The following is a 20069-nucleotide window of genomic DNA, read 5'->3' as shown; positions in this document are numbered from 1 at the left end:
GTCTATCCTAAAGTGCCAATTACAGTTGAATCCGTACTCCAATTCTCAATTGGACTTGATCTTGTAGAAGACTTCTTACCTTTGCACAAATCTTCAATCTATGTCTAACAGCTTTACATGAAGCCCAGTATGTGACTAACTCCATAACAACCATTTTGATTGTTGTAGTTGATTTGTAGTAGGTTCACATAAAAACACCAATAAGATCTTCAATTGTTGGTGCCATAGACTTTGCTTGGTACAGAACCTGAAAGTGCACACTAGCTACAAGATCTTTTTCTTCTACTTTCTGAACTCACAAGTTCAAAAGATGGAGGCTAGGATCTCAATAAGAAAACCTTATGAAACTCTCTAAGGTTAGGGTATTCTTTCTCTACCACCTTATTTAAATAGGAGCTTAATGGGCCTTTTAAATGAGCTTTCCTATTCCTATTAGGTTTACACAATCCCATAAACAATAGCCAATTAGAATCCAAATATTGCAGGCTATATTATGAAATCCGTCAGCTTGATAGATTGAGATAGGTATCGAGGTTCATTAAACCTTGATAGATCGAAGGTGTCGAGCTAGGTATCAAGACATGCAAATTTAGCTTTTCTTGAGCTAGGTATCCCCAATTTCACGTAAAGTGCATTTTGTCATAAGATATGTCAATTACATAAAAATATGACCCTAAAATTCCTTATAAGTTTCAATTGAATGGAGCCTGTGACTATCTAACATACTCGACCATGTCTCACACGCCAACAAAGCTTAAATATTAGGGTTAGATGCCTTACTTGGCGGTACTCTCCAATTAGCTTAGCTAACTGCCATATGAAATGTGTAGTTTAATCATCACTAATTGGTTATCTTCTTGTTTTCATACTTTAGCCTCACTCACTCTTGATGTCAGGTGTTGACTAATTGAAAAAGTTTACCTCTAAATTAGTTCAGAGAAAAATTCCTCTAATCCACTACATGATGATTGATAAAACTATCCATGTGTACTTTATGCTCTGTTTGTTTTGAAGTAAAATGTTTTCCCTTTTTTAGGTGCTTGTTTACAGGTAAAATATAGTCAAACTTGTAACATATTTTCAGTTGACCGTAAAATCATTTAAAAAAAGTTGTAAAATGTTTTACCTTTAAAAGTTTGGTAAAATATTTTCCAAAAACACACAATAGCTTCCCTCCCCCATTTGGTTGCGAGGTCACTAGTCTGATGGTTGGGAGACACCGCTCCAATGATCGGTGTTGTTAGTCCAGTGTCTAGTGACTCCATTCCGCGATCAATGCCGATGCTTCGGTGGCCAATGACTCTACATCAATGGTTTGGTGGCAAGATATGCCTCACTGACAATTGGTGCTGGCAGTTTGATGGCCGAAGATGCCGCACTGCCGACTAGTGTTGGCGGTCCTATGGCCAGAGGCAACACATCACAACCAGTGCTAGAGGTCTTGTAACCAAAGACACCATTTTGTCGACTGGTGTTGGCAATCTAATCACCGAAGATACCATTCCAACGGTGATCTTCGGTAGTCTAGTTGTTAGAGCCACTACTTTGATTGCCGCTTCTAGTGGTCTAGTGCTAAGCCATCGGCTTTTGTGGTTTGCTTGAAAAATTTTACTTGTCATACTAAATACCTGAAAATATTTTACTTCAAAATAAACGAAGCTTTAGTCTCATGACCTATTTAATGAGTCATGTAGCTTGTTTTAAAAATACATGTGGATAGTTTGACTACGCAATATAATGCATAAAAGGAAATTCTTCCAAACTAGCTTTTTCCCGCCTAATACTAAGCGTATCAGCCTTCACGCTCAATATTAAGTATGTATTATATAGTATTTTTGTATACTTTCCATTTCACCTTGATGAATAATAAGTGAGATAGTTATTCTCCTTTTAATAAGAACTTCACCCAAGTTAATCTCCATGTGAAAGTATCGCTTCTTGAATAGTGCCTTAAATTTGATAGTGTTTCAGTCACAACATGAAGCAAATTACGCCATGCCATAAAACGTAAGGAATTACGGTGTAAAACTTACAAAAGGAATTTCGAAAAATTCATACTAAACAATAACATCTTAGATTATATAAATAAATTTACAACTAGCTAGGACTTGGAGAATACACAAAAGTGTCTTTATTTACACACCAGAAAACTTTTGAAAAAAAAAATACTAATTCTCATTGGCCCTCTTTGATAATCTCACCAAGCATAGGTTTAGAAGCATTTCCTGGTGAATTCCCTACATCACCTACCATGCTTGCACTTGCTGATAATGAGTTGTAATAGCTAGTATCGGTTCCTATAGTTGCACCCCCACTCATAGTTGTAACGTTGGTCACATCATCATATTTCCGGTCAGTCAAATATCCTGGCCTTGAAGTTACAATGCTTACTTCAATATCTCCCGAAAGCATTGCCACCACACGCGACATAGATGGCCATAACGTTGGAGATGCTTCAGTGCACAAAAGAGATAATCCTATCAGTCGTTTTACTTCTTCCTCATTGAATTCTGATAATGTAGAGTCCACAAGGTCAACTTCACGGTTGTTTTCATGCAACTTCCAAGCCTGAGAAAGATGTGTGTTACAAGAGCAGCTTTACAATATTGTATCATGGTGGTGGCAGTGAGTGATCCATTTGTTTCAGTGAATCAACTTTCTATAGGTTCAGAATATGGTACAGAAGAGGTAGAAGTGAGTAATCCAATGGCTTAGAACTTTCAATGAGTCTAAGGTTTCATATTGAAGTATAAATGTATTGGTAGTGAGTATTCTAATTGTTTGAATGAATAAGACAAACATGTTTTACAGGGGATCTAGATAAAATCCAGTTCTTTTCCCTAAACTCATCCATAGGCTCATTTTGTGAATCTAACAATCAATCTATTTTAAGAACTCTAATTTAAATGTTTTGGGACATATGGATGAGTGATAAATCAAGATTAACACATTCTTCAATATCAAAGAAAGTGTAAAGTTCAAAATCATGATCATTACAGAATTATGAATAGATAAGAACTAACCAATCAAAATAAGACTTAAGTTTTATCTTGGAATTCATGAAATAATTTTGAAAGAGGCTATTACATAATGTTGGTCACACAAAAAGTAGGCTCTTACTAGGGTAGGTTTGGGTATGGAGACTCATTTCATTTCCTGTTAAGTTGCAAAGTGGACTTATTTTCAAATACACTAAATTAGCAATTAAAATTATTCGGCTTCCTTTGGACGTCCAAACTTTCTTCTTCATTTTTATCTATTTATTTTTGGAAAAAAAATTATTTATTTCTGATAAGTTATGATCCAGGTTTTAATGGTACTTCAACTTTTGGCAGAAGTAAAAAATATATAGTTATGGATGGATCATGACTGTCACAAACACAAAACACATGTCTAGATGAAAAAAAAAAAATGCTACTGACTTTTTGAAGGAAAAAAATCCATCCAATTATAGAAAGATCATAAATACATGGAACACAAAAATACTGTGCATACCCATTCAAGTAGATATATCTCTTCTTCTTCTAGGCTCGAGTCAGCATTTGGCCTCCCACTGACAATCTCAAGAGCCACAACACCAAAGGCAAACACATCAGCCTTCTCTGTAAGGTACCCACGCATGGCATACTCCGGTGCAAGGTACCCACTATATCAGTAATAATCACACGCAAAGTTTAGTACTAACATAACTATAAAATAATTAAATAAAATAAAAGGATTATATAATTCAAAGAGACAAGGTGACACACTACGCCTCTAGGGTCTTACATGGTCCTTGCAACGCAGGTGCTTATGTGGGTCTTTTTATCATCATAAAGCTTGGCCAAGCCAAAGTCTGATATTTTGGGGACGAGATAAGAGTCAAGAAGGATATTACTAGCCTTCACATCTCTATGTACAATTCGAAACCGTGACTCCTCATGAAGATAAGCTAAACCTCTTGCTACACCCAAGCATATATCAAAGTGTGTTGACCAATCGAGATTCAAAGTTCGATTTCCTGTCTCATGCAAGCATACAGATTTAATCTACATGGTATAAATAAATAGTTATACACGTATAGCAAATGCAAAGATGCTTTCACATACCAAATAATGCTTGATCAAGACTTTTATTCTCTAGATACTCGTACACAAGGAGTTGTTTATCTCCCTCAATGCAACATCCATGCAACTTCACAAGGTTACGGTGTTGCACAGCAGATATAGTAGCAATCTCAGTTATGAATTGGTTCTTTCCTTGGTGTGGTGTTACAGATAGTTGCTTCACAGCAATTACTTTCCCATCATTGAGTGTTCCCTAATACAAAGTACCAACAAAATATTAAAAAATATACATATATATTTTTAAAATAATTACACATCTACATTACTACATATGAATTTAATCCATTAAAGTAAATTAAAAATGGGAGTTTGACCAATTAGGATGGATGTCTTAATATATATAATCTACACCTATTATCTTATTGATGGCTCAAGTCAAACAATGTAAAACAAAATAACATAATATCCATTTATATATACAATTATAAGGATAAAACTCAGAACATTGTAGTTACTTTATGTTTATCTACACTGTGAAGATGTATGTCCAATTTAATAATTTTCAATTTTATGCCTCCTTTTCTCAAAAAATAAAAAATAAAAAATTTCATGCCTCCTACCATTCATAGGAAACGTATGAGCAGGGATGACAACATTTCCCAATGTAAATGTTCTTCAAATCATGGATTTCCTTCTTTTGGTCCAAAACGTCGATTTTTAAAATAAATAAATAAGGAAAAGGTTTGGCTCTAAATATGTTTGGAGCCTTGGGCTCCAACCATCAATAGGAAAATGACATTTGTCTTGTCATGTGCAATGTAAATGACTCACTTAACCCAACCAACCAAGTGAGTCACATGCATTGCACATAACGGGACATATGTCATATTTCTATTGGTGGTTGGAGCCAAACCTTGTCCAATAAATAAATAAACTTTGCCTTCTAGAGTGTTTTCCCTCCAATGATACATTCAATACAGTAAGAAAACTATTAACAACAAAAAAAAGATCATCTTTTGGATCCCATTTCATAGATAAGGTAAACAACCAGACAAATTGTAAAATAAAATAAAAAATAAAAGCGTTATTTGATGCTCCTACCTCCTAGCAATTAAATTAGTAACAAAAAAAAAAAAAAAAGATTAATCTTGTTTTCTTATTACTTCAATTATTTGGTCAGAATCTTCTAAATCCTAATAGTAAAACATTTAGGAAATCCTTTATTCAAGCCAAATGTTATGACTAATTAAAAATGCTATACCCTCCACAAAATATAATTACTCATCTAATGGTGCCCATTAATATCAAATCTAATAAACGCAGAGTCCAGTCCATTTTTAAAATTTTTTCTTAGACAACTGCTCAAGCTTTAAACCATCCAAGAGGATATTAAATTTATGGAATCATCAATTCATCATTTTAAGCGTAATTTGTTTGGAGTGTGACTAGTTAGAATGTGTGTCCAATAATTATATTTGACTAAATTACATTTTAAACATTATAGTTTGGGTTGATTGCAATTAAACCCCTAAACTTTAAAAATGTTTCAATGTACACCTTGATCTTTGAACAACGGCGTTTTACAAACATATGTTCCTAAACAATGGCGTTTTACAAAGATTAATGTCACACAAAAATGACAACTCATAAACTTAAAACAAAAACAAAAAAGGGAAATACGACATTATTTTGGACTTACCAAAATGCACCATTTTGGACTCATGTAAGTAAACGACAGCATAGGAAATATGGACAGAAGGGGATAACTGAAACATTTGATAAAATACGAGGTTTTATATGTAAATTGTTAAAGTTTAGGGTTTATAAGTAGTTTTCTCTAAATCAGTGATTTTACAGATTCACTTCTTGAAATTGAGATATAGTGCCATAGTGGAATAAAAAATGGACCTCATTTCAATATACGATGCTTTCTTTTATAAGTATACCAAGTGTAGAGAACAAGTTGCATTGAAAGGTTTGAATGTGCAACCAGGGCCAAATAAAGGGTAAAAAAATTGTGTTACAGATTTTACGATATGGCAGATTAGAAAGGTTTGAATTTGGGAAAATTGCCTGAGTCAGAAGATAACTAGAAAATACTCAAAATAGGCTCATTCATTTCATTAAGAACTTAATTTGAATAAATATTTTTTTTTTTGAATAAATATTTTTTTGATAAGTAACTTTGAATAACTTTTTACTCTAACTAAAGTTTTTTTTGATGAACGTGAAGATGCATGTGCATTAGAACTAGTACAAGAAATAGAAAAGGGCTTATGCATATGAGGTTATGAATCTTCATATATTTTTGATCAATTTACTTCTACAATAATTGCAAATGCTAGCTTCCCACCCATCACAGGAACAAGATATACTTGTAAGGAGCCATGCAGACTCACAAAAAAAGTAAAATTAAAATAAATGGAAAAAAATAAGTATGAAACAAAAAGAAAAGGGAGATGTTGCAATCTGTGATTTGATAATTTTTATCGCATGGAAATAGAAACAGATGTATAGCAGCCTTAAACTTATATCAGACAGTCAACTTGAAGGCAATGGGTTGGGTTCAGCCACTAAAGTTTTAATTAGAACAAGGACCTACCTTATATACGGGTCCAAATCCACCCTCTCCAAGCTTATTATCAGGACTAAAATCTTCTGTAGCTGTCTTTAGTTCAGCATAGCTGAAAGTGAATGTTTAGCATCTATTCCAAGGAGCTCTGCAATTTCAACATAAATACAGGTTGTAACACTGAATCCAGCATCTAGTAATCGATTTGCTTGAGTGGTTTAAAGCAGAAAATGCAGCAAATTTTTTTCATGCTAAAATGAGAAACTATCCTTTTCATAAGCATCAACCATAAATGTGTTTTAGTCTACAACATTGTTGTGTTGAAGCTGGAGATTCAATAGCAAGCTTAATATATGGAAAGTTGTCTATAGCCCCGGGTTTCATTGGCCATGTAAATTATGTTTCTCCCTATTCCTTTTTGGTCATATATGTCTGTTTGTGTGTAAATGCTTATTATTCCAAGACAAGTATAGAAAGAGGTTTTAGTAAAAATGCCTACGTATACAAGAAATGATACACTGCATTTTATACTAAACCTAATATGGAGTATGCAGAGGCCACCTCACTAGTCACTAATAGTGAGTACCACAGCATTACATAAAGGAAAGAGTTCCCTTTTTCTAATATGTAGAGAAAACTGAAAGAAGTTTGACAACTATTATGTATGTGCAACATGATTTTTGGCTTACCCTCATCATCATTGGCCGGCGGTTTTCTCCTTCGAACAATATAGAAAAATACGAAAACAGCCAGAAAGCTCAAAACTCCAACACCAACAACGAGACCCACAACCAGACCAGTCTTATTCTTGCTGCTGCTAGGAGGTCTATTACTAACAGTGGGTGTAAATTCTATACCAAAGTAAGATAGTCAATAACATGGTACTAATATCTGAGGAAACCAGTACCTAATCTTTCTAAATTGCAGCTACAGTTTTTGCACTTTATTACCTGGGGTAGCACTGATGGCTGAAATAGAAGGCCCGAGAGTACCTTGAGCAGGTACGCAGCAAGTCCCTTTTCCAGCCCAATAGAGATGGATTTCAAGGTAGTTTTCTGATACCTGAACCGCTTTATATTCCTTCTGAACAGCTACGAAAGATGCACCACCAGCATCCTTTCGTATGTCAAAATCCTTTAAAACAAGATTCCCCTAGGGTAAACAAATTCAAAAATTAACAAAATAAACAGGGAGGATAAGAGGGAGATAATTTTTTAGGAAAATTGGACCACATCAAAGGCTTCATTCAAAATCTTTATCATGATTATAGACATATTTTCGATATCAAAACTATTTGTTTTGTAAATTAATTGCAAAAGTAGTGAAGAAATTACAGATGGTCAAATAAAATTTGAGGGGCCAAAATAGAGAACCTCTAGTGGTAAATTTTGGAATTAATTAGATAATCTCAATTATAAATATGCATCATATTCAAGGAAATTTTTGCATTGATAAAATAAGACCGTCAATATATTTTTTACATGCACTCTTTTTTTTTTTTGGTTAGGAAATGTACACTTTGATTATCATCATAACCCCTAGTCATGGTCATGGTGTGTGATTATTAAACCACACAATTAATGGTTAACAAAAGAAAGTAACACTTATTTACTAGGATGAATAAACATTTTAGGCAATGCAAAGTGCAAACTTTATTTTAAAAGAAAACACTGTAGTTCTAAAACAATTTGATGAGATTATGAAGACCTGTATATAAATATCAAAGACACGCCTCCCAAGACTTTTCCATGTGTTAGAGTTATCAAAAGCTGTTTCTACAAACTGGAGGCTCACAGTGTAGTTTCCATTCTCGAGCCCTAAGTCATAGTATCTTAATGATGAAGCTGAGAGTCGAGCTGTTTGGAACAGCTCTGAGTCTAAAGTATTCGTGAATTGAGATAATGAAAGCCTTGCATACTTATCATCATTGGTCCAACTAAAATATCCAACATTGCTAACAGCCCACCTGTTTGTGTCAATCACATAATATGTAGCTGGACCAAGTGTCTCATTATCCCACTTATACACAATCCCATTAGAAGAGGTAATCTAAGGACCACCTCACTTAATTGCAAAGTCAGAATCTTAAAAAAAAAAAAAAAAAAAAAGCACTCCTTGATGTTTAAGTTCAGAAAAGGTGATCAAATTTGTGCGTTCATAAGCATGCTATACATTTCAATAGTGGACATGCTTGAATTTAGAATCTTGATCAATTCTAGTAGTTTATTATAAATAAACTAACAGTTGAAAAATGATTTAACTATCTGTAAGTTGAATGTGAGACTTAGTGCTAAGGACAAAAGATTGACATATTCAAACCCAAGATTTTTAAATACTTTTTAATGATAACCAGTAAAGGGTTTTAGTCAGAGGTTCATTGACCTTATAATTTTTTTCTAAAGTACGTCACATTGCCATTGAAAATTATTGAATTGACACTGGAATATAGCTATGAGCATTGCCAATTTAGCCCTTAAAAGGATAGATACAATATTCATGTGTACTAAAAATTTGGAATGCATCTTCTAAGTACTGTGTTCATATCAATATTTTGTAAGCATTTGAAGTTTCATCACTTCGTATTCTTCTTAGAAACACCAACCCTAAAGTATAATCTTTTCATTGCTTGGCCTGAATACCTACTAATGCTTTCCAACAAGTGTGATTTTTAAATTGTACTTACATCTTCCAGTGCCTTGATTGCAAGGAAAACCCCGTTGAAGACAGTTCAATCCTAAAGGCAAAACACTTAAAGAACAAAAATGCACTTAGGCAAGAAACATGGTGTTTAACGACATGAAACACTAGTTATTAAAGCAGATATATCTGATTCATACAAATTTTATTATTAGTATTAAGTTTTCATTCATGTAATAAAAAATGATCTCTTGGCAATATGCTCATAAGCATTCTCCTTGTAATACTAACCCATCATTGCCCTGTGATGAAAGAGGTTTCTTTAAATGAGTTACAACTTTATTCATTGCAATCACAAGAAGTAAATATATTATGAAACGAACTTCCATGACGAGAAATATACTCAATTGGGCTTTGATAGTCTCCCCTTTACTCTCCAGTCTCCAAGGTATCAAATCAACTAATTACTCTATATTTTTCCAAATGCTTTATATCAAGAGAACATAGATTAGATGCTCATTTGAGCATGTAAATCTCAGTAAGATGATATAACCGGGCTTGACCCATTCTAGTTAATAAAATGAATTCTTTAATTTGAATATTTTGGTAACTGATGACTCCTGAGTTGTTGGAGCTGGAATCTCTAGTTGCCATGCTCAGGATCTCCACGTGTGAGGTAAATATTTTCTTCTTCTTCTTCTTCTTCTTCTTTCTGTTCAAATTCCAGCAAATTTCAATTGATTTTACTTATTTCTTTGTCACTTCCTAACAACAAACACTGACCCTACCTATCCCAAAACTTAACAATAAATCCCAAATTAGTTTGGTATCAAAGCTTTTGTCCTCATCAGCCGCCCATTGGTCCACTCCTTTTAATGGACATGTTTAAGTAATTTACATGCTAGACAGCAGCTAATTGCTTTTCTCTCTATGATCTACTGCTAGTAAAACATAATAATTCTCATAAGTAGTGTGTTGATGATAATTCACACTCCATGTAAAACGAAAGTTCAAAAACAAATGAGAGGACAAGTTACCATGTTGAAAGCTTCATGGCTATCAGAACCTAACAGCTTCACCATCATAATTGGCAAGACTAATAGCATTTTAAACTAGATTAAAAATAGCAACTTGTTTCATTATGGTAAAACTCAACAGTTAAAATAAGAAAATATGGCATTGAGAAATTTACCTGCTGTTTAAAGTTTCTATTGTGAAATTGTTGGCAACTAAATTACTGCATGTTATACATCATAAGATCTGAATGTCAGTTTTTATTCAAGAGTATCAGTTTATGGAATCTCAGAAAAATACATTTATTATAAATTTCAAATACGATAGTATACATACAGTTGCAAATTTTGTTGACTGACCCAAGAAGGAAAGCTTCCCTCTAAATTATTGTAAGACAAATCACTGCAAGCATGACATAAAAAGGATGTTAGATACGTATCCATTCGTTTGGTAAACAATCCCATGTTCAGTATGAAGAGCAGAAGGTAGAAGATGTTAAAATGTAATTTGTAATTGACAAGTGGCTCCCTAAGTGTCAAAGAAAGAAGCAATTGAAATCTAGGAGTCAACAAATAAAGAATCCAGCAGCAGCAAAATTGAACAAGCATGCAAGTGGACACCTCATGGACAATTGTCAATTAGAGAGAAATGAAGCAAACTTCTGTAGTACTCTTGAAGCTTGTAGTCATCCTAAACTCCTAACACATCTATATATAGATGTGAGATGTAAAATGAAGCATGTAACATCCAGAAAAAGAACAATGAAATATTTGTGCTGCAATACTTTGTTTTTTCTTCATATCTAGCATATCAGTAACAACTCTATAAAAGTTAAAAACTAAATTCTACTTCTAGCCATATAATTAAGAACTTGCACCCAACAGAAGAGGCTGGTTCTGGTGATGAAGGTTCAGCTGATGCAACAGCTCCCAACTCTGCAGCAGTGAAGATGAAAACGGTGGCGTATTGATATCCATCACCTATATATGCGCACGGTATCATTAAAACCAAAACTCTGCCGTTTAATCTCAGAGTGTTTATGATCAAGCCAAAACGTTACGTTTCATTTAAGTCAGATATTTTGCCTAAAACTCTGTTATTGCACACGTGTAAGAGGTAGCCATTTTAATAAGATTAGTAGAAGTTTCTCTTCGGCTTTTCTCTTTGAACAATTTCTCTCTGTTTTTTTTTTTTTTTTTTTTTTTTTTTTAACATAATCTTTCACGGTACTAAGTTAGACATTAGTCAAGTGACGCTGATGCTTTAAAACAAAATTTTGAAACCACATTATTTAAATCCAGAACCACCATTTTTCCATGTTTTTTATGCCATGCTTGTTTATGCTATCAGCTGAACATGGAGATCCATGTATCTAGCATGGTGTTACTCTTTTCTGACTATAAGATTAGGTCAATACAATTAATCCAGTGGTGATACAGACTTCATTCTTCTCTGTAATTTCTTGCTTCTAGATATAGAGTATATAGAAACCTTCCTGATCTCAATACTATGCCTGATCTCAAGTTATTCTCTTTTAGAATTTTATTGGACTAGTTGTCAGATCTTTATTTTCAGTTGTTGATTTGCTAGATTTATGTAATTTTGGTGATTGATTGTATGTCCCGTGTACTCCTTGTATTTTTTTTTTTAATAAATTAAAAAATAATAATAATGAAAAATTTCTTATTAAAAATATATATACATTGGAGATTCAAAAAAGCCTAGTATACAATGAACAAATAAGGGACTTTTCCCGATTAATAAGCTAATTGTTAGGCATCACCATTTTCATTTTGAATGTGTCAGAATGTTGTTAAATGCAAAGAATTTCTAAAATACTTACATCTTGAGAAGAGACACACTTTTTTGTGTAGGCAGAGCACCGTTTAACTTATTATTTCCAAGAAACCTAATAATGAACAAAATAGTACATGCTTCAATACAATAAAGAATAATATCAGAATGTATAATATGCAATTAAGAAAATGAGGTATATTACAAGTAAGAAAGCAAACTCAAATTGAAAAGCAAGTCTGGAACCTGTCCTATTATATTGTTGAAGCTCAAATCCCTAAAAAAGTTATAAAAAAAATTATTATTATTATTATGTATTGATAACAACGCTATTATCACATGGTTGTGTGATACATAAAACTAGCTATCTACAAGAAGTAATTAAAAACTACAATCTTTATGCAACTACAGCCAGTAAAATATAAGCTAGATACACCATCCCTACAAGAAATAAGGAACAAGAAAAGCAGGGATGGACCTAGGTGGGCCCCCCTGGGTCCGAATTTTCTTTTTAGTTATAATATTTTTCATTTTTGTAATTAGCCCCCTTCCAAAACCTTAAGCTCTCTTTCTCCACAATAAGTTTAACTAGCCTTACCCAAATAGCAACTATCCAACCAAAAAATTTAATAAATACAATAAAAAATATTCAGAATGGTGATTGTATTTTAGCAAAAAAAAATATATATATATTTTACCACCAAAAAACCAAAAAATCATGTGTTATTAGAGAAGGTAAAGTTTTTTTTTTTTTTTTGGTTACACTAAACTGGTATAAATGCCAATTGGCTGTAGAAAGTTGTTCAAAATAAATATAATATCTTATTAAGATTATATCTCTTCCTTCAATTAAAAAACTCAAATTCTCTCGCTTTCTTTATTATTTTAATGAATTGTTTATATTATTTTAAATGAAGTTATAATAAAAAAAAATTTAATATTGGGTGTATTATAAAGTGAGGTGATAAAATAGATAAAGTAACTTTTTGAGGTGCTAAAAGCTAAAATTTTTAGCACCACCAATGTGAATGCTCTAACTTCAACAAAAAAATAAAAAAAAATCCTAGCTAACCATGTTTAAAAAAAAAAGACATTATTTTGTTTTTGTTTGTCTTTGTTGGTAAATGATTGCATCTTAATGTATTTAGAAACAACAATTTTGAGTATTTATAATTTTTTAATACTATATGGATGCCTATTTGGAGTTTTTTTTTTTTTTTTTTGTTTATACTTTGGCCCTGCTAACTTAAAATCCTAGGTCCATCCCTAAAGAAAATGATAGAGAAAAGATAAGAGAAGTTGAAAAGAAATAGGATGAGTTTAAAATACTATGAAAAGGCCCCTTATTCGATTACAAACAGGTTGAAATAATTTTGCATGCCATGAGAAACCTGATAACAATATCACTTAATTGAACAGTATTTATGATTTAAAATTTAGTATAAGAACCCATAAAAATTTCTTTCTTCAAGTTGGGGTTGTCCAACCTAATAAATAGCAGAGATGTTCCTAGTTCCATTGCTTTGAACCAACAATCAAATTCAACCTAAATTCTAGCTGTGACAATGGGCATTACTTATAGCTGTGACAACTTTAGGTATTCTCCTATATTGGATGGAATTGAATCAGAAATACTAGTATTCCTTAGCACCCTGCAACACATGTAACTAAACTGTTATACCATATTCTGGAAGAGCAATAAAGAAGGAAAGAAAACATGTATATTCTTCGTTAGGAATTTGAAAGATAGCTGCTTTTGTGTTTTCTTAAAAGATACTTAGAGATGTCATATCCTTTATAAATTCCAGTGAAGAGCTCCCATTAGTCAAGTCACTTATTCTCCTACAATTTATATCACACATGATATTGTTAGCTTTATAGATCTACAAAATACAAATAAAAGTAACCAAGTGATGTAGACACTCACAAGTCTATCAGAGAAGTCAAATTGGCAAACATTAAGGATATTGGACCTTTAAAAGAGTTTCCTTCAAGCCTCCTGCAAAAGCATTTTGGAGTATATAATCATAAATTGTGCACAAATGAATATTTTCTGTAGATTGTAGAAGTAAACACTAATTTTTTTTTTTTCAATAATAACTCCTACAATAAACAATGTTACTTTGACTTTGTAATGAAACTTGAGCCTTATCAAGCATGATTTAGGGATAAGCAAATAGGATGGGGCCAGCCATATTGTCTTACAAGGTAGTAAGCTTTGACCAATTCCCTATGAAGTTGGGTATCCTGCCCATGAGTTTAGTGTCGAATGCCCACCTGAGATCACAAGAAGTATTTCCTCACATCTTATCACAATCTTTTGTTTTTATATTTATCATTATGTGTATGTTGGAAAGTTTGCAATTGAGAAAAGAAGGAATCTCACCACTAACTCCAGAACTATCAAAGTAGCTGTCAAGGTAAAGAATTTACATGAATCAACTGATATTTGATATCCTATCCTCAGCCAAAACCAAATTTTAGCAGTAACAGTTAATGAATGTAACAACAAAGACAGGCCTCAAGCCAAAATTAAGTTCTCTCTACTAACTTCTTGTGAGAACAATTTTAAAAAAAAATTTCATAGTAAGTATCTACAAATCAAATATCAAATATAATGTGATTACTGGCACCAACTCTCTACAATAGCTATATCATTTCTATATCATGTAAATTATATTTTCAAAAATTATGATTCACATTTTTTTCAGTCCTGGGATATGGTACACAGTCTTGCACATGAAAAACCTTGCAATATGTCAAATAATATTTGTTGTCACAAAGTTCTTACAATCTTGAGCCACAGACATGATATTTCAAGAAGCTTTACAAGAAACATTTCCAAAGTCTAACTCACTGAGCTATATAATTCAATCATATAGATTTTCAAAACTTACACTGAAAATGGAAAGACATGTTGTACTAAAACTTACATCTATTCTAATTTCACTAAATTCCCAAGCTCAGATGGGAGAGAACCAGTGAAGTTGTTTGTTGAAAAAGACCTACAAAATCAACAAGTAAAACAATAAATTATAAACCAAGGTTTTGATTCTCTTCATCAAGATCAAGTGTGTGAAACACAGAGTACTAGCCCAAAAAATGTTGTGAAATGTAGAAGGCATTAGAATTGTACACTTGCATCTGGGTGACTACTACATTCATATTTTTGTAAAATTCTTCTTCAAAGATTTTTATTGAGAAGTTAAACATGCATCCTATGGGCCTTGAACCCTAGAACTTACCCTCAATCCTATTATTGAGGGAAGATGAAATGCTATTTGAGAAATTCCTCATTCACAAAACCCTTCTTGAAAAATTTTACCATAGAGAAATGGTTGTATTTGAAGACAAATAATACCTATAAAAACAACTCCACCAAGATGCCACACAGATGACTTACAAATTTTGAATGAGATTTACTTACAATGATATTAAGTCTGTAAGATTTCCAAGTTCCTTTGGAAGTGTCCTTGATAGTGCATGGATGCCAAAACTCCTACATCAGAAGAAGAGAAAGCTTAACTAACATCAGCTTCACTATGTCCTTTTGAGTTTTAAACCAAAATTCAGATAGGCTTACAGGTATTGCATGTGAGATAGATTGCTGATGGATGAACACAGGTTACCAGTCAAGTAATTTTGGCCCAAATTCCTATAACAGATGTTGCAAACTTAGCACATTTAACAGAATATAATGAAAATGAACAATCCTGGAAAACTAGTATACCACATCTACTACAATTTTCAATTGGATGACATGATGAAGTACACTTTCAAGATCTAAGTTCAATCCTAGTTCCTATGCAAAAAAAAAAAAAAAAAAAAAAAAAAAAAAAAAAAAAAAAAGGGTTCAATTCTAGCTTACATGAAAAAGAAGGTAACTCTTCCCAAAAAAAGGAAAGAGAAGGGGGGGGGGGGGGGGGGGGGGTGTAGAGAAGTTAATCACACTATTCATACAAAACACAAGTAAATTCATACCAAAATTTTTAGAATATCTCAAGAATATTTAATTTTAACAAAGATTCATATACATAATTATTGGTTTGCACATAAAATTATACCACAAGGGGTTTAAGTGCTACACTCAAAACCTCAAGATGTGTCATATTTTATGGGAAAACATATGGGGTTTTGTCTGTATTTTTTCCTAAAATGAATGTAGGAATTGGTATTGAAAAATGACCTGGAGTATTATATATATCAATAAATGACTCTGTTATCCCTTATCTATTTCTCGGTGCAATATAAAGTAAATTTATTAACAAGCGCTAGTATGAATAAACCTCATCATTTCCTCTATAAAAACAAGATGGAAAACGAATTAAGATCTATGTTACTTACCCATAAAAAAATTATTATCGGCCATTAACTTCCCCCACCACTGTTGTTTTCCCAAGTTCACTTTAGAGATATCCACCTCTATACCATGCTAACCACTGCTTTTTTTATCAACAAACTAACAGAATTTTCTATAATTAGTTGGTGTTTGTGTGATGGGGGACTACACACACTCAGCAGAATACTCAAGTACTTAAAAAGCTCTAGACACCCACCTTAAATATATAAATAAACAAACCTGGTCTAATAACCAAATGTTACAGACAGGCATATATAAAACAACAGATTAAAAAGGAATTTGTCTGTAATGCACAGTGGCAACTCACCTGTCAACCATTTTTTTTTTTAAATTACTTCTTCTTTGCTCTTGCACTCTATAAAGGTACATAAAATGATAAAATATGAGTTTAATGAGAATATATAAAAATAAGTTTTGCTTCTTCTTTGCTACTTTGTTCTGACACCTTAAACCTCTTCAACAAGCAATTAAAATAATATAATCCAACAGTTTTGATACTAATTTGCAACTGATATCGATCAATAACCTTACATCTTTTCAACAACTAGTATCATATAATAGAGGTGATCAACTAGATTATTTATTTTTGTTTTCAATTAAAAATATATATTCAACTAAAATAATTGATGTTAATATACAATCGTGACGAGTGATTACACCATAACATGGAACACCCTCACACACGTGCAATAACTTCTCATTTGATGGATAGCGTTACTTCATGGGATTTGTTTATAAAGTAATGCTACAGTTACAAACTATTTTACAATATTTTCACAAATTATTAATGTGGCCAACTTCTTACTAGTTGTCATATAAGCCCACTACTAATATCACTTTTTCATTTATCGATAGCCACTCACTACATTAGCAGTATGTAAAAAAAATTGTAAAATAGTTTATATGTCTAGCATTACTCTTGTTTATGTATTGATATATTAGTTGAAGTGGTATTTGGGTATAGGTGTGACTCTTGGAATTGATATATCTGTTCACAATATATGTCTCTTCCCAAGAGGTATATGCTTGCATATAAATACTTTGGACAATCATTTGCACAGGTTACACAATTTCTATGATTTATCTCTCTGCAAAGTCAAATCTCTACATCTGTGATTCCTAATTTCCTAGTCTAATGATACTACCATGTCAAAATATTTTACTAGTTGAACCAATTTGACACGAACCATGCAATTTAATTATTTCTTTTTTGAAAAAAATGTATAGAAATTGTAACTCTAAGCAAAAATGGCTCAAGAAACAAAACATGAGAATATATAAAAGAAAGACATCAATTGAGTGATGTGGCAAGTAGAGTTAGACGAACACTCGCATTTTATAAAGGGGTTGTGGTTTTGGTCATCGAAGGAGATGGAGTCATCGATGGCTGCTCCACTGCAGGGTTCTCCACCTATATTCCATTGATTTGAATTTGCTGAGATCTCCCATTTTTGAAATATTGTATTCAATGCTCTCACTGAAATCGAATTCACATAGTTATTAAATTAAATATCATTGTGATTAGCTTGGGAAACAATAGCAAGTAATGCTGTTCACTGACTTCACTATATCCCTACAAAACTGCCACCGTTTAAGATATTTATTGCGTAGAAGTATAATTTTATTTAGGGAAAAAAAGTGAGATTTTTTTTTTTTTATATGGAAAAAAACTATATTTAATAAATATGCTGCATATTTTTTATTTGGATAAATTACATAGTCCTTAACTTTTACAATATATATCAATTTAGTCTATAACCTTTCAATTGTGTCAATTTAATCCCTAACATTTTAATGTTGTGTCAATTTAGTTTCTGCCGTTATATCTTAGATGAAAATTACTCATATTGCAAACGTCCAAAATAAAATTTAAGTTTATTATCACATCAATAGAACCTAATTTTTTTATTTTGGCCATTAAACACGTTATCAATTTTCATCCACAAGATAATGACATAGACTAAATTGACATAGTATTGAAAAGTTAGAGACCAAATTAACACAATTAAAATGTTATGGATCAAATTGAAACATAATGCATAGGATAAGAACCAAATACATAGTTTACCTTTTTAATTTTAGTCCACCCAAACAAAAGAAAATGTTGTGTATTTAAAAATAAAACTTTCGAATCATTGATGCAAACATGATTATATACAAATGTAAATCTCTTTTTTGAAAAACATATACAAATGTAAACTCTACATATATGGGTAACGAACAAGTGAAAAATAGATATTCAATAAGTCTAGTGACAAATAAATAATAAAAATTGTATACTTAGTGAGCATTGCTCATCGGCTCATAGCTATTTGATTATTTACTTGAATAATTATTTTTCCTAAAAAAAGTACTAACTATTATTAATTTATTATTAGTATGTAATCCGTGCTTACGCACAACAATGATAAATTGAAGTGGTGCTATTGATGTTAGCTTAGGACATTAGTTCGACTAGGACATTTAGGATCCATTTGGAATCCACTTATTTTGTTGTTGAAACTGAAATTTTTTTACTAAAAGTACTGTAGATAAAGATAAAAGTTAACTAAAATAGTATAATGGAACCCATAAATAATACCAAAAAGAGCAATGAAACTCATGAATAGTATCAAAAATAAGCTGAATAGTAAAATAAGTTGGCAAAAATAATATTTACGAAACGAACACTTAAAGGTACTAAAATTGTTTTTCTTTAAAATTTTCATGGTATTAGTTACACTAAGTTTCTAATTACATTACTACTAGTCGCTAACCCGTGCGATCCACGGGAAAGCTATTACATATAAAGATGTAAATTATTCTTTTTCTCTTTCTCTTTGATTGTACATTAAGATTCCAGTCTTATAATTTCCTATCCTGATATGAAATATATGAAAAATTAATTTACATAATAAAAAATAGATCAATTTAGTTTAGATAAAAATAAATAAATATTTCTATTTAAATATAGATTTGCAACACATGCAATAACTCTAAAATTGAAACCTAATCATTCAATTTGAAATTCAAGTTCATCATGAATTATAAAATTCGTATCTTGAATATTCGACCATATATGAACATGACTTTGAATGCATCTATAATTTGAAAGAAGTATCACTTTGTCTTACCAACAAAGATGATTCACTCCTCTAAGTCTTGCTTTATCAACCAGCCTGAACTAAAATAAAATAAAAATTATATATATATATATATATATATATAAAAGACCATCAAACAAAAAGAAAAAAAAAATTACTTACTTATAGCCCTACACACAGCCAACTTGAAGATTCAAGACAAAGTGACATTAACAAAACCTTACCAGTTAGAACGAATGCTTCAAATCCTAAAAAGAATATTACTCTTGGTTCTTGAAATATATATAGATAGATAGATTATTGAGTACTGAGTATATGAGTTCAATTCCACTTGAAATTGTTTACCTAAGCATGATTTTAAGTAAAAGACTAAAAATTCCACCATTACATGTAAACACAAAATAATCAAAGTTATCTTGGTTCTTGAAATATATATATATATAAAGGTTCAGAGGGACAGAAACCTTAAGATTTTGCAGAACCTCCTCCCTCAAGTAGAAGAAGTTCACGGCACGAAGTCAGACCAAAAAATAAAATGTCCTTTTTATATATATTTATCTAAC

The 20069-nt window shown here is 31.9% G+C and overlaps 1 pseudogene; it reads right to left on the bottom strand.

The window, feature by feature from the left end:
* Positions 1-1980: 1980 nt before the first annotated feature.
* Positions 1981-8679, bottom strand: LOC126720665 (probable LRR receptor-like serine/threonine-protein kinase At1g56140; annotated as a pseudogene).
* Between the last annotated feature and the right edge of the window lie 11390 nt (positions 8680-20069).

This window comes from Quercus robur, chromosome 4, assembly GCF_932294415.1.
Source record: "Quercus robur chromosome 4, dhQueRobu3.1, whole genome shotgun sequence".
NCBI lineage: Eukaryota > Viridiplantae > Streptophyta > Magnoliopsida > Fagales > Fagaceae > Quercus > Quercus robur.
The sequence above is the reverse complement of the archived record's forward strand: the minus strand, read 5'-3'. Positions and strand labels throughout refer to the sequence as shown.